Source organism: Bos grunniens, chromosome 11 (genome assembly GCF_055505025.1).
Source record: "Bos grunniens cultivar Pamir isolate PY7600 chromosome 11, Bosgru_T2T1.0, whole genome shotgun sequence".
Lineage (NCBI taxonomy): Eukaryota > Metazoa > Chordata > Mammalia > Artiodactyla > Bovidae > Bos > Bos grunniens.
This window is the reverse complement of record NC_141175.1, coordinates 36,688,962-36,696,719: the sequence shown is the minus strand read 5'-3', so window position 1 is coordinate 36,696,719 and position 7,758 is coordinate 36,688,962.

Genomic DNA, 7,758 nt, shown 5'->3' with positions numbered 1-7,758 from the left:
TTCAAAGTGGGAGGAGAGGGGGACAACAGAGGATGAGATGGTTGGATGGCATCACCGACTCAATCGACATGAGTTTGAGTAAACTCCAGAAATTGGTGATGGACAGGGAGGCCGGGCGTGCTACAGTCCATGGGGTCGCAAAGAGTCGGACATGACTGAGCAACTGAACTGAACTGGACAAATGTAAAGTGACATCTTGTAGTTTTTAAATATTTATTAAAAAAATTCTATTGGAGTATAGTTGATTTATAATATTGTGTTAGTTTCAGATGTACAGCAAAGTATTTGAGTTATACATATTCATAAATTCATTCTGTTTCAGATTGTTTGCCCACATAGGTTATTTAGAATATTGAGTAGAGTTCCCTATGCTACACAGTAGGTCCTTGTTGGTTATCTGTTTTACATATAGTAGTGTGTGTATGTTAATCCCACACTCCTAATTTATCTCCTATACCATGTTTCCCCTTTGGTAACCATAGGTTTGTTTTTGATATCTGTGAATCTGCTTCTGTTTTGTAAATAACTTCATTTGTATCATTTTTTAAAATTAGGTTCCACACATGAATGATATCGTATGGTATTTGTCTTCCTCTGACTTGTTTCACTTAGTATGATAATCTGTAGTTCCATCCATGTTGCTGCAATTGGCATTATTTCATTCTGTGGCTGGGTGATATTCCTTTTTATATATGTATCTGCCTTTATCTGTTCCTCTGTCAACGGACATTTAGGTTGCTTCTATAGCTTGGCTATTGTAAATAGTGCTGCAACGAACACTGGGGGAACATGTACCTTTTAAAAAATGATTTGTCTGTTTTTGGCTGTGCCGGGCCTTTGTTGCTGCGCAGGCTTTCCTCTAGTTGCAGACGGTGGGGTTGCTCTCCAGTTGTGGTGCCTGGGCTCTCATGCAGTGGCTCCCCGGTTGCAGAGCATGGGCTCCCGGGTGCGCTGGCTTCAGTAGTGGTGGCGCGTGTGCTTAGCTGCTCTGCAGCATGTGCGATCTTCCCGGATCAGGAATTAAACCTGCGTCTCCTGCACTGGCAGGGGATTCTTCACCACTGAACCACAAAGAAGTCCCACATATATCTTTTTGGATTACAGTTTTCTCCAGATATATGCTCAGGAATGGGTTCCTGGATCATACGGTAGTTCTATTTTTAGTTTTTTAAGGAACGTTTATATAGTTCTCCATAGTTGTTGCACCCATTTACGTTCCCCCCAGCAGTGTAGGAGAATTCCCTTTTCTACATACTCTCTCCAGTATTTATTGCTTGTAGACTTTTGATGATGGCCATTCCGACCAGTGTGAGGTAATACTTCATTGTAGTTTTGATTTGCATTATCTCTGATAATTAGTGATCTTGAGCATCTTTTCATGTGCTTTCTGGCCATCTATATGTCTTCTTTGGAGAAATGTCTGTTTAGATCTTCTGCCTTTTTTTATTGGATTGTTTGTTTTTATGATAAAGAGCTGCACAAGATATTTGTATATTTTGGAGATTAACCCCTTTTCAGTTGCTTCACTTGCAAATATTTTCTCCTATTTTGTGAGTTGTCTTTTCATTGTATTTATGATTTCCTTTGTTTTGCAAAAGCTTTTAAGTTTAATTATGTGCCATTTATTTTTGCTTTTAGTTTCATTACTCTAGGAGGTAGATTAAAAAAGGTATTGCTACAATTTCTGTCAAAGAGTGTTCTGCCCATGTTTTCCTTTAAGAATTTTATCAGATCTTTTCTTCTCTTTAGGTCTTTGATCCATTTGAGTTTATTTTTGTGTTTGGTGTTAGAGAATATTCTAATTTCATTCTTTTGTGTGTAGCTGTCCAGTTTTCCCAGCACTACTTATTGAAGAGTCTGTCTTTTCTCCAATGTATATTCTTGCCTCCTTTGCCATAGACAAACTTATCATAGGTGCATGGGTCTATTTCTGGGCTTTCTATTCTGTTCCATTGATCTATATTTCTGTTTTTGTGTCAGTATCATACTATTTTGATTACTGTAGCTTTGCAGTATTGTCTGAAGTCAGGAAACCTGATTTCTCCAGCTCTGTTTTTCTTTCTCAAGATTGCTTTGGGTTTATACGCAGTATAATTAAGCTGTTCATATGCAGGCAAGGTAATAAGTGAACTCAGAGCTTAGACAGGGAGTAGTAGTGCTGGCAGTTAGAAGTTGGAAAAAGTGTCAAGGAGAAGGTGCGGCATGAAGTTGCATCTGGGTGACTGAAAAATGTTGAGTTCCAGGGATTGGAGGAGATGCACTCCTTCTTCTTCCAGAGCCCCTCCTCAGTGTGGGAGGCACTTAGAAGGGGGCCAGGGTAGGCAATGGAGAAGGCAATGGCACCCCACTCCAGTCCTCTTGCCTGGAAAATCCCATGGACGGAGGAGCCTGGTGGGCTGCAGTCCGTGGGGTCGCTAAGAGTCAGACACGACTGAGCAACTTCACTTTCACTTTTATGTATTGGAGAAGGAAATGGCACCCCACTCCAGTGTTCTTGCCTGGAGAATCCCAGGGATGGGGGAGCCTGGTGGGCTGCCGTCTATGGGGTCGCACAGAGTAGGACACGACTGAAGCGACTTAGCAGCAGTAGCAGCAGCAAAGAAATGAACTTGGACATGATATGCACCAAAATCTCATTCAGTCACCAGGGGCAGCTGTGCAGCCTCCCAGGCCTCCATCATAGATGCCACAGCACATTACATCATTCACTTGGCTGGTGCGCAGAGTGTGTGATTTACGGTAGAGTCAGAGAAAGAGGCAATGTGCTTCAGTGGAAAGAGCATAAGTTGTTGTTTTTTTTAAAAAATCTATTGAAGTGTGACGTAAATGATACAATGCACCCATTTTCAGTGTATCTAATAAGTTTTGACAAATGTATCTCCACCACAATCAAGATATAAAGCAGTCCCATTACCCAAAATTACCTCCCTCATGCCCTCTTGCACTCACTGCCCCAGCCCAGGGAGTCCACGTATCTGCTTTCTATCATTATAGATCTATTTTACCTTTTCTAGAATTTCGTATAAACAGAATTTCACACAGAGTATATGCAAGTGTTAGTTGCTCATTTGTGTCCAACTCTTTGTGACCCCGTGGGCTGTAGCCCACCAGGGTCCGCAGTCCAGGGGATTCTCCAGGCGAGAATACTGGAGTGGGTTGCCATTTCCTTCTCCAGGGGATCTTCCTGACCCAGGGACTGAACTCCAGTCTCTTGCACTGCAGGCAGATTCTTTACCATCTGAGCCACCAGGGAAGTCCCACAGAGTGCTTCCTACATATCTGGCTTCTTTTTGAGATCCACCCATGTTGTGAGGCTTGGTGGTTTTCACTGCTGAGTAGTATTCAGTTGTATGGGTATACTGCAATTTGTTCATTCCATTTTCCTGTCATTAGTTTGAGCTTCCAGTGCTGGACTTTTATGAACAAAACTGCTGTCAACATTTTTGTTCAACTTTTTGTATAGATGTATATTTCTTTTCTTTGGGGCAAACACAGGAATATGTTACTGAGTCATATGGTAAGGGTACATTTTAACCTTAGGAGAAACTTCCAAACTGTTTTCCAAGGTGATCGTATGATTTTGCATGCCCATCAGCAGTGTATGGGGATTCCAATTCTTCCACAGCCTCACCAACACTTGTTAGTGTTTAAAATTTCAACAACACAGGTTTTGTAGCTAGACAGATTTCAAATTCTAGTTCTGTTACTTGCTAACCTCTTTTTTAAAAAAATATTTATTTTTGTTGTGCCGGGTGTTCATTGCTGTGCGGGCTTTCTCCTGTTGCAGCAAGCAGGGAGACGTTTCTCTAGTTTTGGTGCACGAGCTTCTCATTGCGGTGGCTTCTCTTGTTGCAGAGCACAGGCTCTAGGGCAGAAGGGCTTCATTAGTTGTGGCACACGGGCGCAGTTGTTTTTGGTTCTGGGCTCTAGAGCACAGCCTCAGTAGTTGTGGTACATGGGCTTAGTCATTCCGAGGCATGTGGGATCTTCTCAGACCAGGAATTGGACCCGTGTCTCCTGCACTGGCAGGTGGATTCTTTACCACTGAGCCGCCAGGGAAACCTACTTGCTAACCTCTTAACTGTGGATGAGTTATTGGTTCTTATCAAGGTCCAGCTTCCAGTCTCATTTTAAAAATGAGAATCATACCTTCCTCATGAAGTTGTTGTAAGGATACAGTGTTAAAGGTAAAGCACCTGGCTTGGACCACGTGATTTATGTAAAACTTGGGAGCCAGGAAAAGAAGAGGGATACAAGTTTGAGAGAGGGGAAGAGTTAGACTTTTTAATAACAATATAGGCTTAACATTGAAAAAATAATGAGCACTGTAATTTCAAGTTTGAATCTAAGCATAATTTAGGTAAATATCAGGAATGCTAAGATAGAAACATAATCATAATCACTTGCTGATACATTCTATCTTAGAAACCAACCACACAGTTATTTTCTAAAGTAAATAATGTATTCTCAATTTTTTTCCTTAAATTTTTTTCTATTAGTTTTTGTTCTCAATTTTTAATATGCACCCGAACAATTCAGGGTGGAGGTAAAGCAGTGGGGTGATAGAGTAATGCAAAACAAATTTAGTTGGAGAGTTTGTTGAAATACAAATTGCTCTCTGTATACATCCTGGAAACTCTGATTCTGAAGATCTGGGATGGAGCCCAGTAGTCTGCATTTTTTAAATTTTTCCAGGTGATTCTGATATCAGTGAAAGAAGCTGACCTTCCTAGTGTCTTATCTGTGGGTTGACCCTGGCGTTCTCATGCAAGTGTCACAAGTATGAGTGGTTTCCCAGGGGTGGCAATGTGAACCCAACACAGAGGGATTGAAAGTGGTCCTTTGCTCGATCGTCTACTTCCAGTGTGGTGTGATGACTGTCCTCCCAGGTCATGGAGTTAGAAAGTAATAGAACCAGAGCTGAAAGCTGTCTGACAGCAAGCTGTCAGACCAATTAAAGCCACAAGAAAAATGGCGGAGCTGACAGCCCTGAGAGTAAGGGCTTTTCAAAGCCACATTGTGAAAGAAAAACAATGATCTAAGCAGACCTGACGAGGAGATAAAAAAACCCTCCAAAAACAATACAAAAAATGACAACCACATGCCCCGAAATATTGACATTGAAATTATCAAGAAGTCAAGAAGTCTATATAGACTATGAATTTATAAGCACCTCTTCCTAGTAATAATAACCCCCTCCCTAAGTGCATTATGGTGCATTCAGATTTAAGCTAATGAAATGAAGTCATATGGATTCACAAGACATTTAAAAACTAAGCATTTGATAACATGTCAGCAAACCACTACACTTTTTAAAAGTGATGTTTGAAATCATAGGGTTCTGAATTCAACACCTTATAAAATTCACTAAACTTACCAGTAAATGTTTAGAGGGTTTTTTTTTTCTTTTTTTAGTTTTCTTACTAGCAAACAGCCGCATGCCATAATGACTAAAATAAAACAAGAGAAACCACACAATGCAAAAAGAATAGGTACATGCTTGTCTGAGCTCACTGTTGAAAGATGCACAAAAAATATTGCCAAGTGTTTGAACAAGTTATGAAGCATTGGGCACCTGGATAAAATATAGATTAAAAACCCAATATGTCTTAGCCTATGGTATTTGTTGAATCACTTCAGTTATGAAATATACACACAGTTGCTCTTTCTCTTTCTATGTGTACCATTAAAAAAAATAAAAATGTACCAGTGAAGATATATACTCAACAGAAAATTACTTTTTAATAAAACCAATACTTTGGAAAAATTGTGGAAATGTCTTCACTAATAGAGTAACTGCATTAACTAGAATAAAAGACTCCTGGTTAAGAGTACAAATACAGCACCATCAATGAAATGCTTTCACTGTATCATTTGCTGGCAAACTGTCGCAGCAAAGCCAAAAGCGTACAGGAAGAGATAGGATATTATCAATGTGGTTATTGTTTCTAGAGCCAGATTTTTAAGTGTCATAGAATCCTTATAACATTTTGTAAGGAGATGGGGAGTCACCATGTAAATATTTTGGCAATGTGCTTATAAAAGCCACCAAGACTAAACATGAATTATGCATTTTTAAAGTCAATAGACGACTGTTTCAAACTTGCTGACCTTTTCTATGATGACAACTGGCTGTTGATAATATGTCACCTAGCATATATTAAAAAAAAAAAAAAAACAACCTCACTTCATGGAAATGGAGAGGAAGTAATTGCTTCCAGAAAGTAAGTTGTAGAGTGTGATATGCAAAGGTACTCTTTAAAACAAAATTAGGGAGACTTCCCTGGTGACCTAGTGGTTAAGAATCTACCTGCCAATGCAGGGGACACAGGTTCCATCCCTGATCTGGGAACTAAGATCCCACATACTTTGGGCAACGAAGCCTGTGTGTCACAACTACTGAGCCTGAGCCCTAGAGCCCGTAAGCTGCAAGTACTAAGGCCGTGGGCCACAACTACTGAAGCCCACATGCCCTAGAGCCTGTGTCTGCCACAAGAGAAGCTGCCTCAGAGAAAAGCACTGTGCAACTAGAGAGTAGCCCTCACTTGTCGTAACTAGAGAAAGCCCACACACAGCAACGAAGACCCAGAGCAGCCAAAAGCAAAATAATAACAACAAAAAAGGCACAGGGAGGGTTTGGGAAGGAGAGGATTGGGAGTTCGGGATTAACAGATGCAAACTATTGTATAGATAATGAATAAACAACAAGGTCCTGCTGTGTAGCACAGGGAACTGCATTCAACAGCCTGTGATAAGCCATAATGGAAAGGAATATGAAAAAGAATCACTTTGCTATACACAGAAATTAACACATTGGGCTTCCCTCATCGCTCAGTCAGTAAAGCATCTGCCTGCAATGCAGGAGACCTGGGTTTGATTCCTGGGTTGGGAAGATCCCCTGGAGAAGGGAACGGCTACCCACTCCAGAATTTTTGCCTGGAGAATCCCCTGGACAGAGGACCTGGTGGGCTATAGTCCTTGGGGTCACAAGAGTAGGACACTTAGTGACTAAAACCACCAAATCAACTATAATTCAATAAACTAAACTTTTAAAAGTCAATAAAATGACAACAAAGGCGGTGTTGGGAGTTGACTTTGAAAGTAGATGTTTGGAAGCATTGCTACTATCATGCGATTGTGCTTCTGGCAATCATGTACTTCCTCCGTAAATTCTTATGTCTGTGTACATTAAAGAAATCTAGGAAGCAAACTTCAAACTTCAAAACTTGAAAATGACTCCAACTGTGGAGTATAAGCCCATTTATGAAAAATGGGACACTTTTCAATTAGTTTGCTAAAAAATAAAAAGATTAACTTTAGGAAAAAGAGTATTTCATGAGTGACATTTAACAAAAATCTTTACACGATTGAATGAGAATCATGACTTAGCACAACCAACCAGGTACATCTTCTGTTTGGAACTATCCATCTTGGTGAGGAATCTTTTTTCAGCCATGACCACGTTTTTGCTTTTGAAAAATCCTGCCTGGATATATTTGTCTTTATGCCAAAACACTTGTAAAATATATAATTTTTTTTTATGGAAGAAGGTACCCATGAAAACAAAGTGTCTAAGGATCATGGAAGTCACAGTGCAGTCCTGCACACAGTCCTGGGCCCTGGAAGGTGGTGACCATTGTACCCCCAGCCCTGCCCAGAGCATAACCAGTATTAGTGGGGACTGAGGCAAGAAATGTTTAACATCTTCTGTGCACCAAGCTCTGGGAAGCAAATGAAAGCAACAGGGTGTCCTGTTCT